This window comes from Tursiops truncatus, chromosome 6 (genome assembly GCF_011762595.2).
Source record: "Tursiops truncatus isolate mTurTru1 chromosome 6, mTurTru1.mat.Y, whole genome shotgun sequence".
NCBI lineage: Eukaryota > Metazoa > Chordata > Mammalia > Artiodactyla > Delphinidae > Tursiops > Tursiops truncatus.
In genome coordinates this window covers 38,493,494-38,512,568 of record NC_047039.1, presented here as the reverse complement: position 1 = coordinate 38,512,568, position 19,075 = coordinate 38,493,494, and the positions used below count along the sequence as shown (strand labels likewise).

Below are 19,075 nucleotides of genomic sequence, written 5' to 3'. Positions count from 1 at the left end.
TGTTTGTAGATTTTTTGATGATGGCCATTCTGACTGGTATGAGGTGATATCACATTGTAGTTTTGATTTGCATTTCTCTAATGGTTAATGATGTTGAGCATTCTTTCATGTGTTTGTTGGCAATCTGTATATCTTCTTTGGAGAAATGTCTATTTAGATCTTCTGCCCATTTTTGGATTGGGTTGTTTGTTTTTTTGATATTGAGCTGCATGAGCTGCTTGTAAATATTGCAGATTAATCCTTTGTCAGTTGCTTCACTGGCAAATATTTTCTGTCATTCTGAGGGTTGTCTTTCAGTCTTGTTTATGGTTTCCTTTGCTGTGCAAAAGCTTTTAAGTTTCATTAGGTCCCACTTGTTTATTTTTGTTTTTATTTCCATTTCTCTAGGAGGTGGGTCTAAAAGGATCTTGCTGTGATTTATGTCATACAGTGTTCTGCCTATGTTTTCCTGTAATATTTTGATAGTTTCTGGAGTTACATTTAGGTCTTTAATCCACTTTAGTTTATTTTTGTGTATGGTGTTAGGGATTGTTCTAATTTCGTTCTTTCACATGTAGCTGTCCAGTTTTCCCAGCACCACTTATTGAAGAGGCTGTCTTTTCTCCATTGTATATTCTTGCCTCCTTTGTCAAAGATAAGGGGACCATATGTGCATGGATTTATCTCTGGGCTTTCTATCCTGTTCCATTGATCTGTATTTCTGTTTTTGTGTCAGTACCATACTCTCTTGATTATTGTAGCTTTGTAGTATAGTCTGAAGTCAGGGAGCCTGATTCCTCCAGCTCCATTTTTCTTTCTCAAGATTGCTATGGGTCTTCTGTGTTTCCATACAAATTGTGAATTTTTTTGTTCTAGTTCTGTGAAAAATGCAAGTGGTAGATTTATGGGGATTGTAATGAATCTGTAGATGGCCTTGGGTAGTAGAGTCATTTTCACAATGTTGATTCTTGCAATCCAAGAACACGGTATATCTCTCCATCTATTTGTATCATCTTTAATTTCTTTCATCAGTGTCTTATAATTTTCTGCATACAGGTCTTTTGTCTCCTTAGGTAGGTTTATTCCTAGGTATTTTCTTCTTTTGGTTGCAGTGGTAAATGGGAGTGTCTTCTTAATTTCACTTTCAGATTTTTTCGTCATTAGTGTACAGGAATGCAAAAGATTTCTGCACATTAATTTTGTATCCTGCTACTTTACCAAATTCATTGATTAGCTCTAGGAGTTTTCTGGTAGCATCTTTAGGATTCTCTGTGTATAGTATCATGTCATCTGCAAACTGTGACAGCTTTACTTCTTCTTTTCTGATTTGGATTCCTTTTATTTCTTTTTCTCCTCTGATGGCTGTGGCTACAATTTCCAAAACTATGTTGAATGAGAGTGGTGACAGTGGGCAAACTTGTCTTGTTCCTGATTTTAGTGGAAATGGTTTCAGTTGTTCACCATTGAGGATGAAGTTGGCCATGGGTTTGTCATATATGGCCTTTATTATGTTGAGGATAGTTCCCTCTATGCCTTCTTTCTGGAGGGTTTTTATCATAAATGGGTGTTGAATTTTGTCAAAAGCTTTCTCTGCATCTATTGAGATGAGCATATAGTTTTTCTCCTTCAGTTAGTTAATATGGTGTATCACATTGATTGATTTGCATATATTGAAGAATCCTTGCATTCCTGGGATAAACCCCACTTAATCATGGTGTATGATCCCTTTAATGTGCTGTTGGATTCTGTTTCCTACTTTTTGGTTGAGGATTTTGGCATCTATGTTCATCAGTGATATTGCCCTGAAGTTTTCTTTTTTTGTGGTATTTTTGTCTGGTTTTGGTGTCAGGGTGATGGTGGCCTCATAGAATGAATTTGGGAGAGTTCCTCCCTCTGCTATATTTTGGAAGTGTTACAGAAAGATAGGTGTTAGCTCTTCTCTAAATGCTGGTAGAATTCGGCTGTGAAGCCATCTAATCCTGGGCTTTTGTTTGTTGGAAAATTTTTAATCACAGTTTCAATTTCAGTGCTTGTGATTGGTCTGTTCATATTTTCTATTTCTTCCTGATTCAGTCTTGGCAGGTTGTGCATTTCTAAGAATTTGTCCATTTCTTCCAGGTTGTCGATTTTATTGGCATATGGTTGCTTACAGTAATCTCTCATGATCCTTTGTATTTCTGCAGTGTCAGTGTCTCTTATTTTTGAATCCATTCAGTGACCCTGTGTCTTTAGGTTGGAGCATTTAATCCATTCACATTTAAGGTAATTATCAATATGTACGTCCCTATTACGATTTTGTTAATTGTTTGGGGTTTGTTACTGTCTTTTCCTTCTCTTGTGTTTCCTGCCTAGAGAAGTTTCTTTATCATTTGTTGTAAAGCTGGTTTTGGTGTGCTGAATTTTGTTAACTTTTGCTTGTATATAAAGGTTTTAATTTCTCTGTCAAATCTGAATGAGATCCTTGCTGGATAGAATAATCTTGGTTGTAGTTTTTTCCCTTTCATCACTTTACATATATCCTGCCACTCCCTTCTGGCTTGTAGAGTATCTGCTGAAAGATCAGCTGTTAACCTTGTATATTATTTGTTGTTTTTCCCTTGCTGCTTTTAATATTTTTTCATTCTACTTAATTTTTGATAGTTTGATTAATATGTGTCTTTGCATGTTTCACCTTGGATTTATCCTGTATGGGACTCTCTCTGCTTCCTGGACTTGATTAACTATTTCCTTACCCATATTTGTGAAGTTTTCAACTATAATCTCTTCAAATATTTTCTCAGTCCCTTTCTTTTTCTCTTCTCTTTCTGGGATCCCTGTAATTCAAACGTTGGCGTGTTTAATATTGTCCCGGAGGTCTCTGAGACTGTCCTCAATTCTTTTCATTCTTTTTTGTTTATACTGTTCCACTGCAGTAAATTCCACCGTTCTGTCTTCCAGGTCACTTAGCCGTTCTTCTGCCTCAGTTATTCTGCTATTGATCCCTTCTAGAGAATTTTTAATTTCATTTATTTTGTTGTTCATGATTGTTTGGTTGCTCTTTAGTTCTTCTAGGTCTTTGTTAAACCTTTTTTGTATTTTGTCTATTCTATTTCCAAGATTTTGGATCACTGTTACCATCATTATTATGAATTCTTTTTCAGGTAGACTGCTGATTTCCTCTTCATTTGTTAGGTCTTCTGGGTTTTTACCTTGCTCCTTCATCTGCTGTGTGTTTTTTTGTCTTCTCATTTTGCTTAACTTACTGTGTTTGGGGTCTCCTTTTCACAGGTGCAGGTTCGTAGTTCCCATTGTTTTTGGTATCTGCCCACAGTGGCTAAGGTTGGTTCAGTGGGTTGTGTAGACTTCCTGGTGGAGGGGACTAGTGCCTATATTCTGGTCGATGAGGCTGTATCTTGTCTTTCTGGTGGGCAGTTCCACTTCTGGTGTTGTGTTTTGGGGTGTCTGTGACCTTATTATGATTTTAGGCAGCCCCTCTGCTAATGGTTTGGGCTTTGTTCTTGTCTTGCTAATTGTTGGCATAGGGTGTCCAGCACTGTAAGTTGCAGGTTGGTAAGTGGAGCTGGTTCTTGGCTTTGAGATGGAGATCTCTGTGAGATTTTCACCATTTGATATGACATGGATCTGGGAGGTCTCTTGTGGACCAATGTCCTGAGCTTGGCTCTCCCACCTCAGGGGCACAGCCCTGACGCCTGGCTGGAGCACCAAGAGCCTATCATCCACATGGCTCAGAATAAAAGGGAGAAAGAAGGAAAGAAAAAGATGAAGTCAAATCAAATCAAATCAAAAAGTTATGAAAATAAAAAATAATTATTAAAAATTTTTTTATGTTATTTAAAAAAAGGAAAGAAAGAAAGAACAGTCTAATACCAATGATAACAAGTGCTGAAAACTATACTAAAAAAAAAACAAAAACAAAAAAACGGACAGACAGAACCTTAGAAGAAATGGTAAAAGCAAAGCTATACAGACAAAATCACACACAGAAGCATATACATACACACTCACAAAAAGAGGAAAAGGGGTAAAAATAATCCGTCTTGCTCCCAAAGTCCACCTCCTCAATTTGGGATGATTCCTTGTCTATTCAGGTATTCCACAGATGCAGGGTGCATCAAGTTGATTGTGGAGCTTTAATCTGATGCTGCTGGGAGAAATTTCCCTTTCTCTTCCTTGTTCGCACAGCTCTTGGGATTCAGCTTTTGATTTGGCCCTGCCTCTGCATGTAGGTTGCTTGAGGGTGTCTTTTCTTCGCTCAGACAGGATGGGGTTAAAGTAGCAGGTGATTAGGGGGCTCTCTCTCACTCAGGCTCAGGGGGAGGGAGGGGTACGGAATGCAGGACAAGCCTGTGGTGGCAGTGGCCTACGTGAAGTTGAAACAGCCTCAGGCACACCGTGTATTCTCCTGCGGAAGTTGTCCCTGGATCACGGGACCCTGGCAGTCTAGGGCTGCACAGACTCCCGGGAAGGGAGGTGTGGATAGTGACCTGTGCTTGCACACAGGCTTCTTGGTGGCTGCAGTAGCAGCCTTAGCATCTCATGCCCATCTCTGGGGTCCACGCTGATAGCTGCGGCTCGCGCCCATCTCTGGAGCTCTTTTATTTATTTATTTATTTATTTATTTATTTATTATTTTTTGCGGTATGTGGGTGTCTCACTGTTGCGGGCTCTCCCGTTGTGGAGCACAGGCTTCGGATGCACAGGCTCAGCGGCCATGGCTCACGTGCCTAGCCGCTCTGTGGCATGTGGGATCTTCCCAGACTGGGGCACGAACCCGTGTCCCCTGCATTGGCAGGTGGACTCTCAACTACTGTGCCACCAGGGAAGCCCTCTGGAGCTCTTTTAAGCAGCGCTCTTAATCCCCTCTCCTCCAGGAAACAAAGAGCAAGGAAGAGTCTCTTGCCTCTTTGGCAGTTCCAGACATTGTCCTGGACCCCCTCCTGGCTAGCCGTGGTGCACTAGCCCCCTTCAGGCTGTGTTCATGCAGCCAACCCCAGTCCTCTCCCTGGGATCCGATGGAAGCCCGAGCCTCAGCTCCCAGCCCTCACCCATCCAGTGAGCAGACAAACCTCTCAGGCTGGTGAGTGCTAGTCCGTACTGATCCTCTGTGTGGGAATCTCTCCACTTTGCCCTCTGCACCCCTGTTGCTGCACTCTCCTCTGTGGCTCCGAAGTTTCCCCCTCCACCACCCGCAGTCTCCGCCCCTGAAGTGGCTTCATAGTGTGTGGAAACCTTTCCTCCACAGCTCCCTCCCACTGGTGCAGGTCCCGTCCCTATTCTTTTGTCTCTGTTTTTTCTTTTTTCTTTTGCCCTACCCAGGTACGTGGGGAGTTTCTTGCCTTTTGGGAAGTCTGAGGTCTTCTGCCAGTGTTCAGTAGGTGTTCTGTAGGAGTTTTTCCACATGTAGGTGTATTTGTGATGTATTTGTGGGGAGGAAGGTGATCTCCACGTCTTACTCTTCCGCCATCTTGATGCTCCTCCCATTATTCTATATTTCTGAACACTTATGTATGCATCTTCTGTATCACCTAGTCTGTTAACTTTTTAAGTGTGTTTTTATTTCAGTTATTTTGTTCTGCAGTTCAGATTGGTTCTTTTTATATTTTCCAGTTCCTTGTTAAAACTTACACTGAGTTCATTTATTCTTTTCCCTAATTCAGTTAGATTCTTATTAGTAATGCTTTAATTTCTTTATATCATAAATTATTTATCTTTGTTTTATTAGTTTTTTCCCCCAGGGTTGTTTTTTCCTTGTTTTTATTTGAAACAAATTCCTCTGTCTTCTCATTTTCCTTAACCTTCCTTTTTTTCTATGAAATTGGGTGAAATAGTTACCTCTCCTGGTCTTGAAGAGGTATCATTATGTGGGAGCATCCCTATACTGTATGCATGTGCCTGGTGGTGTTTGTGGGGGGACTAGATCTGAAGTGAGCACAAATCACATCTTCCCCCAGAGTGGGCTGGCAGCTATCATCTTGGTAGGAGTTGGGGCTGGAGATGGAGTAGCTAGAGTCTGAGCCAGGTGTGAGCCAGTGCTTCTCTTTTGCTCAGTGGTCATCACACTATTGGAGATGGGGGTGGCTCCCTAGTTTCTGGAGCAGAAACACTGAGGTTTGGATCTGAGCTGGTTATGTTCCTTCCAAGTGTGTGCTCCTCCCTCTCTAAGCATTGGCCCCTTTGCCCCAGAGAGCAGTGCTGGAGCAAGAGGGCCCACAGTGAGCATCCTGCCTGGGCCAGGGTGCCGACAGAGGTGGTCCTGGGACACATGTCAGTGTTCCGTACTGCTCCTGATCTAGTACCTCTGTGAGCACCGGGAATGGCTGCCCTCACTCTGTTTTGATGCTGTGCCGGCTCTGTCCCCCACAACTGCATACTCTCCTTGGTCATGGCATTCTTTGCCCTAGTGTGGAGCTGCACCACTGAGCAAGAGGGGCCAGAGTGGGTGCTTGACTCAGGCTGTGGTGATCATGCGAAACCGACCGGAGTCCCAAGCAGTTTTAATCTGCTTCCTCCACACCTTTCCTCAGGAGTAATCAAGCATGTGTATAATCTTAACAAGCGGAGTCTAGATTTCTTATAGAACCTTGGTCAGTTCCACTGGATTTCAAACCAGCTAAGAGGACTTGTCCTCCTGGTGCTGGACCCCCCAGAGCTGGGAAGCCAATATGTGGTTCAAACCACTCAGTCCCCAGGAAGGACTATTGAGTCCATGTAATCCCCTTCTTCTGTGTCCCCTCCTAGGGGTGCAGGTCCCGACCCGATTGCTTCTCTTTCCTTCCTACTGAACATTCTGTGAATATTTATTACAACCTTGGATGTATAAGAGTCTTTCTGCTTATTTCCCGTTTGTCTGCCATGAGGATTATCCCACATGTGGGTGTATTTTTAATGTGTCTGTGGGAGGAGATGAGCTCTGCATCCTCCTACTCTGCATCTTGATCTCTTCTCACTATTCAGATAATTTAGTTCACCATTTTATTCATTAAACTAATTTTTAATTACTCCTTTTAGATTTTTCATATTGATAATTTCACATATTTTAAATAATGCTAGTTCTTTCCCTTATGTTTCATTTTTTGTAATATTTTCCTACATAATTTAGAATTTTAGAATAAAAATATTAAATTTCAAGCTCTTTAATAACAAATAAATTTTCATATAAATAACATTAGTAGTATCAGAATCAACAAGTGTAATATATACACTGTTTTTAGTTTTACCTCAGTTTTTAGTTTTATTTCTTTCCCATAGCATTTGTAGAGAATGTATAAGCCAAAGTAAAAATATAAACAAAATCTCAAACAAATCTGAGATATATTTTGTTGCATGTCCATTGCCTCTTTTGTAAAATGAAAAGATTACATGCAAGGTCATCAATGCCGAATCAGCCTTTCATTTATATTTAGTTTTTTTATGGTTTGCTTTTATTTTAATTCTGCCCTTTTATTTGTCCCTTGATTGATTTTTGAAAAGTTAATTCATATTAATTATAATACATTTTTATTCCAAGCCCCAGTGTCAACATTTTAAAAGAACTCTACAGGATGATATTTATTAGTTTGATTTTTTTCAATGCATTTTGGATATGTGTAAACTTATCAGAAAAGGCTGAAATGTGTAGTTTTCAAACTCCTTAGAAACCTTTGTCAGTAAAGAAGAATAAAAAATTTGTATTTAAAAAAATTTATATATTTAGCAAATTGTTGAGTATTTGTTAAAATGTTTTTTTCCCATAACTTCATTTTTAAATATTTTTCCACTACAGCATGCTATTAGTGGTCTGCCAAAAGAAAAAGAAAAATATGTGCCAAATTTTCTTTATATTACTAGGATTATTATTCAGAAGTTCCAGAGAGATAAAACCAATAGGATGTCTCTTCTTCTCTCACTCAGAGAGAAAGATTTATTATAAGGAGTTGGCTCATGTGGTTATGGAGGTTTACAAGTCCCAAAAACTGCAGTTGGCAAGCTGCAGACCTAGGAGAGCCACAGTATTGTTCAAGTTGGAAGCCCAGTGGCCTCAAGACCCAGGAGGAGCTGATGTTTCAGTTCAAATCTGAAGGCAGAAAAAAACTGATGCCTTTACTCAAAGGCAGTCAGGTAGAAGAAAGTTCCTCGTACTTGCTGGAGGGTCAGTCTTTTGTTTTATTCAGGCATTTAACCTGAATATGTGGGGCCCACCCACATTAATGAGGGAAATCAGCTTTACTCAGTCTACCTACTCAAATGTTTCTCATCCAGAACACCCTTACAGACATAATGGGTGACCAAAGGCCTAGGCACCCTGTCCAGTGGAAATACAAAATTAATTATTGCACTAGGTAACGTTAAGTTAGAAAGTTGAAGATTTCTCCACAGTAGAACAGTCTTCTGTAGGCTAACATACATTGCTAGTTTGCATAGTATGAATATTTCCAAAATATTTTCATAATATATTCCCTTTTCTTTTAAACTGAAAAGGAACAACAAAATGATGTCTCCAGTAACTGTGCTGCAAAGAGCAGTTTGGAATATATAGCTGACCCTTGAACAACTCTAGGAGTCTGGGGCACTGACCCTCTACCCAGTAAAAGTCTGTGTATAACTTTACAGTTGGCCCTCAGTATCTGTGGTTCTGCGTCTGTGGATTTTCCCAACATGGATCATGTAGAACTGTAGAACATATTTATTAAAAAAAAAAAAAAATCCATGTATAATTGGACCCCCGCAGTTCAAACCCATGTTCTTCAATGGTCAGCTGTACTTGCTTTAGAATAATGATCAGATAATGATAAAAAAAATATACTGTTAGTAACAAATTGTCTATTTCTTTCCCTTGTCAAAATTCCAGAGATTTTACATCTGGAATTATAGTCAACTTCTAGCTTTAATCTCTTTCTCTAACTGTTCTTTGTCATGTTTTGACAAATATATTAATATATCATCCTGCGATTCAGGATTATTTATTTATCTTGTAACAAAAATGGAAGTAGAGACAATATTGGACTGACTTCTGCCCAAATAATGGTTCATATATTTACAGGCTCTTTTTAGATGGCCTTTTTCAATGCTTTTGTATTTCAATGTTTTCCGTTAAACCCAATTATCTGATATTTTGTTTATCTTCCATGGGCCCCATTGGCTTTCCATGAATGACTGCATCAGAAAGAGCAAAATGGAAATTTGATATAATCTGGTGGTAATTTGGTAATATTACAGGTAAATTTTCTATGAAAAAATGGTTCCATTTTTTTCCTGACTTCATTAGTGGGGCATATTGGAGATGAAATTTTAAATTTAATACAGTTCAGTTATTTGTTCTATGAAAATTTGTGCTTTCCCCCATGCATTCTTAAGTCTACAGTTGTTACATGACTATGACCATTAAATTATTACTATTTTATTCATTGAGAAAAACACAACTATTTTGCTCTGTTGGTAGTCTGGCTATATAAGATTATCTTATTGACAGTCTTAGGCAAGTGTTCAGTAATCTGATTAGGTCAGTGCATTTAAAACCCTAAATAAACATATTTTTGACACTGCAAAATAAATCACAAGCTTTCTTTGGAAGACATAATGTAATTACCAAGAGTATCTGTGATGATGATCAATACGCTAAATTGACATAAATACAACAAATAAACCCTTATATTTAATAATTTGAATTGCCAGGCAAGTAGTCATTTCCATGTTGATTAAATTACTGAATATTACTATTCTCTGATCAAATGGCTAGTCTTCAGTGGAATAGTCAGAATTTGCAATCTGTTTCTCTATGTCTAATTCTATACCTCTTTATCTAATTTAATTGCTTCTAAAAGTGGTCTAGAACTCAAATCTACATATCCTATTTTCTTTTCATTACTCTTCTAGATACATACCTTATTAGCATATTACAATAGCCATTTAGGTGTTTCCTTCAGAGCCATTATGTTCATTTTAGCTGGTGAGCACATTACATAGGTTGAGATATGCAAATGAGGAGGTTGAATGATACAATTTATAAGTTCCCTTAGCAAAACCTTGAAGGAGATGAAAAAAAGAAGTACACAAAGAATACTAAAGAGCTGGGGGAAGAGCAGAAATCAAGAGAGGGAGATAAGTTTAGGTGGTTACTAGTGTCAAACTTTGCAGTGCGTCATAATTGTAGTTACTGTGTTCAATGTTAATTCTCTCCCCAAGATAATTTCTGAAGGATGTACTTTCACATCTCTTTTGCTTCCACTTCTGTCATGCTGGCCTCTTTTATTAGTGGGATAACAGGCATACTTCAGAGAGATGCATGTTTGGTTCAGGACCACTGCAATACGGTGAATATCATACTAAAGTGAGACACATGAAATTTTTGGTCTCCTAGTGCACATAAAATTTATGTTTACATTACACTGTAGTCTATTAAATGTGTGATAGCATTATGTCTAAAAATAATGTATGTATCTTAATTAAAAAATAACTTTATTGCTAAAAAATTCTAACCACTATCTGAGCCTTCAGCAAGTTGTAATCTTTTTGCAATAGCAACATCAAAAATCACTAATTACAGATCACCATAACAAGTTAAATAATGATGAAAAGTTTGAAATATCACAAGAATTACCAGAATGTGACACAGAGGCAAGAAGTGAGCAAATATTGTTGGGAAAATGGCACCATTAGACATGCTTGATATAGGGTTGCCACAATCCTTCAATTTTTCTTTCTCTCTCTCTCTCTCTCTCTCTCTCTCTCCCCCCCCTTCCTTTCCTTTCCTTCCTTCCACCGGGTCTTAGTTGTGACCCACAGGATCCTTAGTTGTGGCGTGCATGTGGGATCTAGTTCCCTGACGAGGGATTGAACCTGGGCCTGCTGCATTGGGAACACAGAGTCTTATGCACTGCACCACCAGGGAAGTCACAAGAGAGCTTTCTATTACCCCAGAGCCTCATTCTCGTTTACTCTTTTCTTCTGTGTTTTCCAACATTTTCTTAGGAGTTCTTTAAAGTAAGTGCTGTGTATCTTTATGGTGAACCGAGAAGGATGCTTTTTCTCAGCAATTAATAGGGTAACTGAAATCACTGGCAGCTGCCACATTTTATTACTACAAAGACCAGGCTTTGGGGTGTATTGCGGTAACAATTAGCATTTTGAAACAATGTGTGCTTTCATGTAGTCAGGTTTATTATATAAGTAGTAGTTTCCCTCTTATCTACAGGGGATATATTCTAAGATCCCCAGTGGAGGCTTGAAACTGCAGATAGTACTGAATCCTACGTATACTATGTTTTTTCCTATTACATACATACCTATGATAAAGTTTATTTTATAAATTAGGCACAGTAAGAGAATATCTAAATTGCCAGCATCACTACTCTTGCACTTTGAGGCCATTATTAAGTAAGGATTATTTGAACAGAACCACTGCAATACCTGGACAGTCAATCTGATAACAGAGACAGTTACACTAAGTGAATAATGAGTGGGATATGATGGACAAAGGGATGATTCACGTCCTGAGCAGGATGGAGCAGAATGGCGCAGGATGGCATGAGATTTCACCATGCTACTCAGAATGGCATGCAATTTAAAACCTAGGAATTGTTTATTCCTGGAATTTTCCATTTACTACTTTTGGACTGAGGTTGACCACAGGTTAACTGAAACCACAGAAAGTGAAACCATGGATAAGGGGAGACTACTGTAGTTATAAATCACTAGGGCCATAAAGGAAAAGAGATTCCATATCCTTGGCACTTTCTTTTGTTCCCTCAAGGAAGGACCACAGTGCAAAAGGCCTTTGTATCTTATTATTGTGCTAATAGAAGAAATGCCAGATCATGTATTCTACCTGCTGTCTTATACTGAGAGTTATAAAACATTTATCTCAGGCTTAGCTTTAGATAGATATTTGTTCCCTTAATTTTATTATACACCAGCAGAGAGAAGACAGTTGGTAAAGCTCTTAAGTAGAAATCTTAAATTCTGTGTCTTTGCTAAAGATGGAATTGTTCACTTGTCTGACAAACCTGGGGATCTTAGGCATTAGACCAAGCAAAAGTTCTTAAGAAGCACTGTTTTTCATGTTTTTAAAAATATTATTCTCATTTAACTTGTTCTCTATAATCTTTACAATTGATTAAAACAATATATGAATAGTGAGAGTAGTATTGACATATATACACTACTATGTGTAAAACAGATGGCTAGTGGGAAGTTGCTGTATAGCACAGGGAGCTCAGCTTGGTGCTTTGTTATGACCTGGATGGGTGGGATTGGGGTGGGGGGTTGTGGGAGGGAGGTCCAAGAGGGAGGGGATATATGTATACACATAGCTGATTCACTTTGTTCTACAGCAGAAGCTAACACAACATTGTAAAGCACTTATACTCCAATTAAAAAAATATACGTATATTACAAAGTTACAGTAAAAAAATATGATAACCGTATTTTTCTCTCATCAAAATATAATATACAACTATACCTAAAACAACTTTGAATGTTTTAGCAATAATTAATCATCTGTCTTTCTTTTTATCTATCATCTATCTATCTATCTGTCATCACTCATTTTGTGCCATGCACAACTCTATAAATGGGAAGTATTATTATCTCCATTAACTGTTGAGGAAAGGGAAGCACTGACAGGTTAAGTAACATTTACAAAGTCACACAGCTAAATTCATTATTATAGGCTAACCAATCACATATGAGTTTGCTAAATTTTCCTTCATTTTATCTAAACTACCAGAAAGATAATCATGTACATAATTTATCTTCTGAGACATATATATTTAATTTTGGATATAAATAATTAATTATACCTCCTTAATGGCAACTCATTTAAGATCTATGGAAGCTTTTAATACTTCTAAAATAATTTAAATTCAAATCTCTATTAAAATATATCATTATGAATATATCCTAATCAAAAAAGCAATACTATATTTATGTTCTATGATATGTCATTAAATATAATAGAAAAATTTGAAACATATTCATCACTGTTGAACTAATTAAGTGAATTATGACACATCTATATGTAGAATATTATATACCCATTAATGCAGTCATTTTTAAGAAATGTTCATATCATAAGGCAATAAATATACAAAATTGAGTGAAATTCTGATATTTAGTTAATATTGAGTAAAATCAGGTTTACATGCAACATGATCTTCATTATGAAGGTACATACATGTATATACATGAAGAGAAAAACAGTGGAAAGAAATACTCCGAAGAAGCTGTGAGTGGTTATGGCTAGAGGGTGGGATCCTGGGAAATTGTTGTGTATGCATGTCTTTATACACTTCTTTATTTTTCTAATTTTATGCTGTGTACCTAAACAGTAAAAATGACTTAAAACACTTTTTATTCCTTGCCTCAAATATTCTTCTTAGGTTATTATTTCTGAATAAGTTAAGGTAGTAGATGCAATAAAGCTTTATGAAAAGTATATTAACCTTACACTTATGAGACGTATTGCTGATTTCTAGCTCTCATCTGAAAATTGAAAGTTCTTTACAAAATAATATTTAGGATTATCTCTAGAGCTAATTATTTAAATAAAATTAATCTATAATTATCAACTAAAAAAGTACAATTTTGATCAAAAAATTATGGAAAATTTATGAAAATGTTATACATTTGTTTCTGATATAGAATACTTAAAATATATAAAAAATATGAAAATTATATGGGATATGATTGATTATAAAATTTGTATACATTAAAAATATTCGTTCGCTTTGGAAAAAAGGAGTCATGCAAAAGCATACTACTATAGGCAATTTAAGTTATGTTAGGCATCCTCTAGGGATTAACCTTGAATTTTTGCTCATTCACTCTTTTTTTCTAGACTTTTTATTTTATACTGTAGTATAGTTGATTGACAATGTTGTATTAGTTTCAGGTGTACAACAAAGTGATTCAGTTATACATATACATGTATCTATTCTTTTTCAAATTCTTTTCCCAGTTAGGTTGTTACATAATATTGAGCAGAGTTCCCTGTGCTATACAGTAGGTCCTTGTTGGTTATCCATTTTAAATATAGCAGTGTGTACCTGTCAATTCCAAACTCCCTAACTATCTCTCCACCCCTATCCTCACCCTCTGCTAACCATAAGTTCATTCACTCTTGTCTATTAAACTGCCTGAAACTGTCTTTCTAGAATGAGATGAGTGAGAAATGGTGAGAAAGATGCATCTGAAGAAAGTCAACATACAGAGTTATCAAGTAATATGAAAATATATTTCAAATGCTGGTGACTAATATTTTAGAAAGATTTTCTGCAGTTAATTTTGAAGGTGTTTTTTTTTTTTAAACTTAGTTAATGAATGCATGTTCTTTTCCAGACAAGCATATTAAACTGAAAATTTATTTCCTGGAACATTCCAGCTGGGTGAGATTTTCCCAAACTTGCATAAGGTGCATGACTTTAAAAATAACCTAACTAGAAAACCTTTTAAAATTTATTTATCCTTTCTCACTACTTTTCATGGTAAAATGGGTCAGACATACAGAATTAAGACATTTTAATAGGTTGCTAACTGTCTAAGCATGGATACCATAGCAAAGGGACCCACAATCTATTGTAAGTTAATTTTAAATACAGGTAAAATATACCTTGCATGGTGAAGATTTCTAAAATGGCTTGCTTTATTCAACTCCTCTGACTTTTTGAATTTTACAGCAATGACCACCCACTAATTAAAACCATAATTTATCATTGCTACATTAATGTAGACACTAGGGAAATGAACATATTAGGCTGTATCTTCAAGAAGAGAAAAAATCTTGTTTCCATACTTCAACATTTGTTATTTGGAGTCAAAAAGGGTAATTTACTGGTATGTTGATGATTTAACATAAGTCCACTCAAGATGGTTACAAAGTTAACAGACATTTGGAGACCTTGATGAAATCATTCTCTACTAGTTTGTGCCCAAGTCACACACAAGTAATTTACAAACTAACAATGAGATCCAAGATCCCTGCATGAACTGTAATACACTGCCCACACTTCAATTTGTTATTTAAAAATTGGCTACCATTCTGGTGGCCTGAATATAATATGGGATTCTTCAGGGAAAGAAAAGTCTTTGATCTTTAGGAACTCAGTGCATATTACAGAGGGCATGCCATAATATATAATTTCTGGTTCAAGGTTTTTTCCAAGCTTTATTTATATATCAGTGACATATAACCCTGTGTAAGTTTAAGGTGTACGTGTTGATTTGATACTTTTATATATTGCAAAATAATTACCACCATAGCATTAGCTAACACCTCCATCACATCACATAATTACCTCTTTTTGTGTGTGGTGAGAATATTTAAGATCTATTCTCTTAGCAACTTTCAAGTATATAATAAAGTACAATTAACTATAATCACCATGCTGTACATTAAAGCCTCAGAACTTACTCATCTTATACTTGGAAGTTTGTACCCCTTCACCAATATCTTCCCCTTTCCCCCACCTTGAAGCCCTTGCTAACCAACACTATACTCTCCGTTTCTATGAGTTTGGTTCTTTTAGATTTCACATATAATTATACCATGCATTTGTCCTTCTCTGTCTGGCTTGTTTCATTTAGCATAATGCCTTCCAGATTCATCCATGTTTTCATAAATAATAGGATTTCCTTGTTTTACAAGGCTGAATAATATTTCATTGCGTGTGTATATGTATGTGTGTGTGTATGTATATATATATATACACATATGTATATATATACACATATATATGTATGTGTGTGTATATATACACACACACACACCTTGTTTTCTTTATGTATCCATCAATGGACTCATAGGTAGTATTCAGACCTTGCCTATTGAATAATAATACTGCCATGAACATAGGAGTACAGATATCTCTTCGAGATAATGATTCTGTTAACTATAGATTATCACTAGAATTAGAGTTGCTGGATCGTATGGTAGTTCTATTTTTGACTTCTTGGGAAAACTTGATACTGTTTTCCATAATGAATGTACCAGTTAACGTTCCCACTAATAGTGCACAAGGGATTCTTTTTCTCCACATACCCCACATCCTCACCAATACCTGTCTCTTATCTTTTTTGTGATAGCCATACCTGTGAGATGATGTTTCATTGTGGTTTTGATTTGCATTCCCTGATGATTAGTATTTTGAGCACATTTCCATGTACCTGCTGGTCATTTGACCAACCATGTACCTGTTGGTCAAAGAATACATATTCTTTGGAAAAATGCCTATTTAGTTACTCTGGACATTTATAATTGGATCTTTTGGGTGTTTTTTTGTTTTTTTTGCTACTGAATTGTATGAGTTCTTTATATGTTTTGGATATTAACCCTTTATCAGAGATATGATTTGTAAATATTTTCTTCCATTCTGTAGGTTACCTTTTCATTTTGATGATTGTTTATTTTGCTGTGCAGAGTTCAGTTTGATGTAGCCCCATTTATTTATTTGTGTTGTTATTGTTTGTACTTTTGATGTTATATCCAAAAAAATCATTGCTAAGACCAATGTAAAAGATATTTTCTTCTATGTTTTCTTCCAGGAGATTTAGGGTTTAAGTTCTTATGTTTGTCTTTAATCCATTTTGAATTGATTTTTGTGTATGGTGTAAGGTAAGGGTCCACTTTCATTCTTCTTCATGTGGTTATCCAGTTTTCCAATCATTAATGGAAATTATTATATTTTCTCTGTTAAGTATTCTTGGCTCCCTTGTCAAATATTAGTTGACAATATATGTGAGGGTTTATTTCTAGAGGGCTCTCTATTTTGTTCTCTTTGTGTATGTGTGTATTTTAATGCCAGTGCCATACTGTGTTGATTACCATGGCATTGTAGTATAGTTTGAAAAGAGAAAGTGTGATGCCTCCAACTTCAGTCTTTTTCTCAGCATTGCTTGGGATATTTGGAGTCTTCACACTTTAGGTTAAATTTTTATATTTCTGTGAAAAGTGGCATTGCAATTTTGAAAAGGATTACATGGAATCTATAGATGGCTTTGGATACTACAGACATTTTAATCATATTAATTCCTCGCATTCATGAACACATAATATCTTTCCATTTGTGTCTTCTTCAATTTGTTTCATCAAAGTCTTGTAGGTTTCATCATATAGATTTTTACCTCCTTGGTTAAATTTATTCCCAAATACTTTACTCTTTTTGATGCTATTGTGAATGGGGTAGTTTTCTTTATTTCTATTTTGAATGATTTGTTGTTGCTGTATAGGATCATGATTGATTTGTTGATTTTTTATTCTTCAACTTTACTGAATTTGTTAATTTATTCTAGCAAGTTTTTTGTGGAGTCATTAGGATTTTCCACAGATAAGATCATATCATCAGCAAACAAAGACAATTTTACTCTTCCTTTACTATTTGGAGGCTTCTTATTTCATTTTCTTGCCTGATTCCTGTAGCTAAGACTTCCAGTACTATGTTAAGTAGGTGTAGTAAGAGTGGGCACCCTTGTCATATTCCAGATGTTAAAGGAAAAGTTTTTAACCTTTCACTGTTCAGTATGATGTTGGCTGTGGGTTTGTCCTTTATTGTCTTGGGGTATGTTCCTTCTATAACCAATATGTTGAGCATTCTTATCATGAAATGATTTTGTATTTTGTCAAATGTGTTTTGTCATCTTTTGATATGATCATATGATATATATATATATTTTTTGCGGTACGCGGGCCTCTCACTGTTGTGGCCTCTCCCGTTGCGGAGCACAGGCTCCGGACGCGCAGGCTCAGCGGCCATGGCTCACGGGCCCAGCTGTTCTGCGGCGTGTGGGATCTTCCCAGACGGGGGCACGAACCTGTGTCCCCTGCATCGGCAGGCGGACTCTCAACCACTGCGCCACCAGGGAAGCCTGATCATATGATTTTAAAAATTCTATTAATATGGTCTATCACATTAGTTGATTTTATATGTTGAACCATCCTTGCATTCCAGGGATATATCCCACTTGTTTATGGTATATTATACATTTGATGTGCTATTGAATTTGGTATCTAATACTTTGTTGAGATTTTTGCATCTGTATTCATCAGGGATCACTGATATTGGTCTGTAGTTCTCCTTTCTTGAGTTTCCTTATTTGGCTTTTGTATTAGGGTAATGTTGCCCTCATAAAATGAGTTTGGAAGTATTCAAATCTTGGAAGATTTTAAGAAGGGCTAACAATAATTTTTCTTAAAGGGGTAGAATTCACCAGTGAAACCATCTTGTCCTGAACTTTTCTGCATTGGGAGGTTTTGATTACTGTTTCAATCTCTTTACTCCTTATTGGTTTGTTCAGATTTTCTATTTTGTCATGGTTCAGTTTTAATAGGTTGTATTTTTCTAGGAATTTATCAATTTTTCTAAGTTATCCAATTTATTGGTATATAGTTGTTCATTGTAGTCTGTGTATTTCTGTGGTATCAGTTATAATGTCTTCTCTTATTTCTGATTTTAACTTTTGCATCTTCTCTTTTTTCTTAGTCTAGCTAAAAGTTTGTCAACTTTGTTTATCTTTTCAAAATACCACTTCTTAGTTTCACTGATCTTTTCTATTGGTTTGGTTTTTTTTTTTTTTTTTGGTCTCTATTTCTGCTCTGATTTTTGTTATTTTCTTCCTTCTACTAGCTATGGGTTTAGTTTGTTGATTTTTTTTCTTTAGTTATTTGAGGTATAAAGTTAGGTTGCTCGAGATTTCTTTTTTCCTAATGTAATTGTTTATCACTGTAAGCTTTTCTCTTAGAACTGTTTTTGCAGCATTCCATAGGTTTTGGTATGTTGTGCTTCCATTTTTTATTTCATATTTTTGATTTCCCCCTTTTGAGTCAATGATTGTTCAGGACTATGTTGTTTAAATTTTACTTATTAGTGAATTTTCCAGCTTTCCTCCTGTTAATGATTTCTCGTTTCATACCATCATGGTTGGAAAAGATACATGGTATGATTTCAATCTACTTAAATTTGTGTAGATCTGTTTTGTGACCTGTCATATGCTCTATCCCAGAGAATGTTCGGTGTGCACTTCAAAGAATGTGTATTCTGCTGCTGTCAAGTGGAATGTTTTCTGTTTGTGTGTTAGGTTGATTTGATCTAAAGTATGATTCAAGTCAAATTTTACCTTGTTGATTTCT

At 36.3% G+C, this 19,075-nt stretch overlaps 2 long non-coding RNA genes across 4 annotated transcripts in view; one reads left to right on the top strand and one right to left on the bottom strand.

Moving 5' to 3' along the window:
* The window catches only part of LOC109549823 (uncharacterized), a 114,474-nt gene that overhangs the window by 17,238 nt on the left and 78,161 nt on the right, over positions 1–19,075 (bottom strand). The window lies entirely within an intron of this gene.
* The window catches only part of LOC117312594 (uncharacterized), a 175,987-nt gene that overhangs the window by 125,864 nt on the left and 31,048 nt on the right, over positions 1–19,075 (top strand). The gene's annotated exons all lie outside the window — the stretch shown is intronic.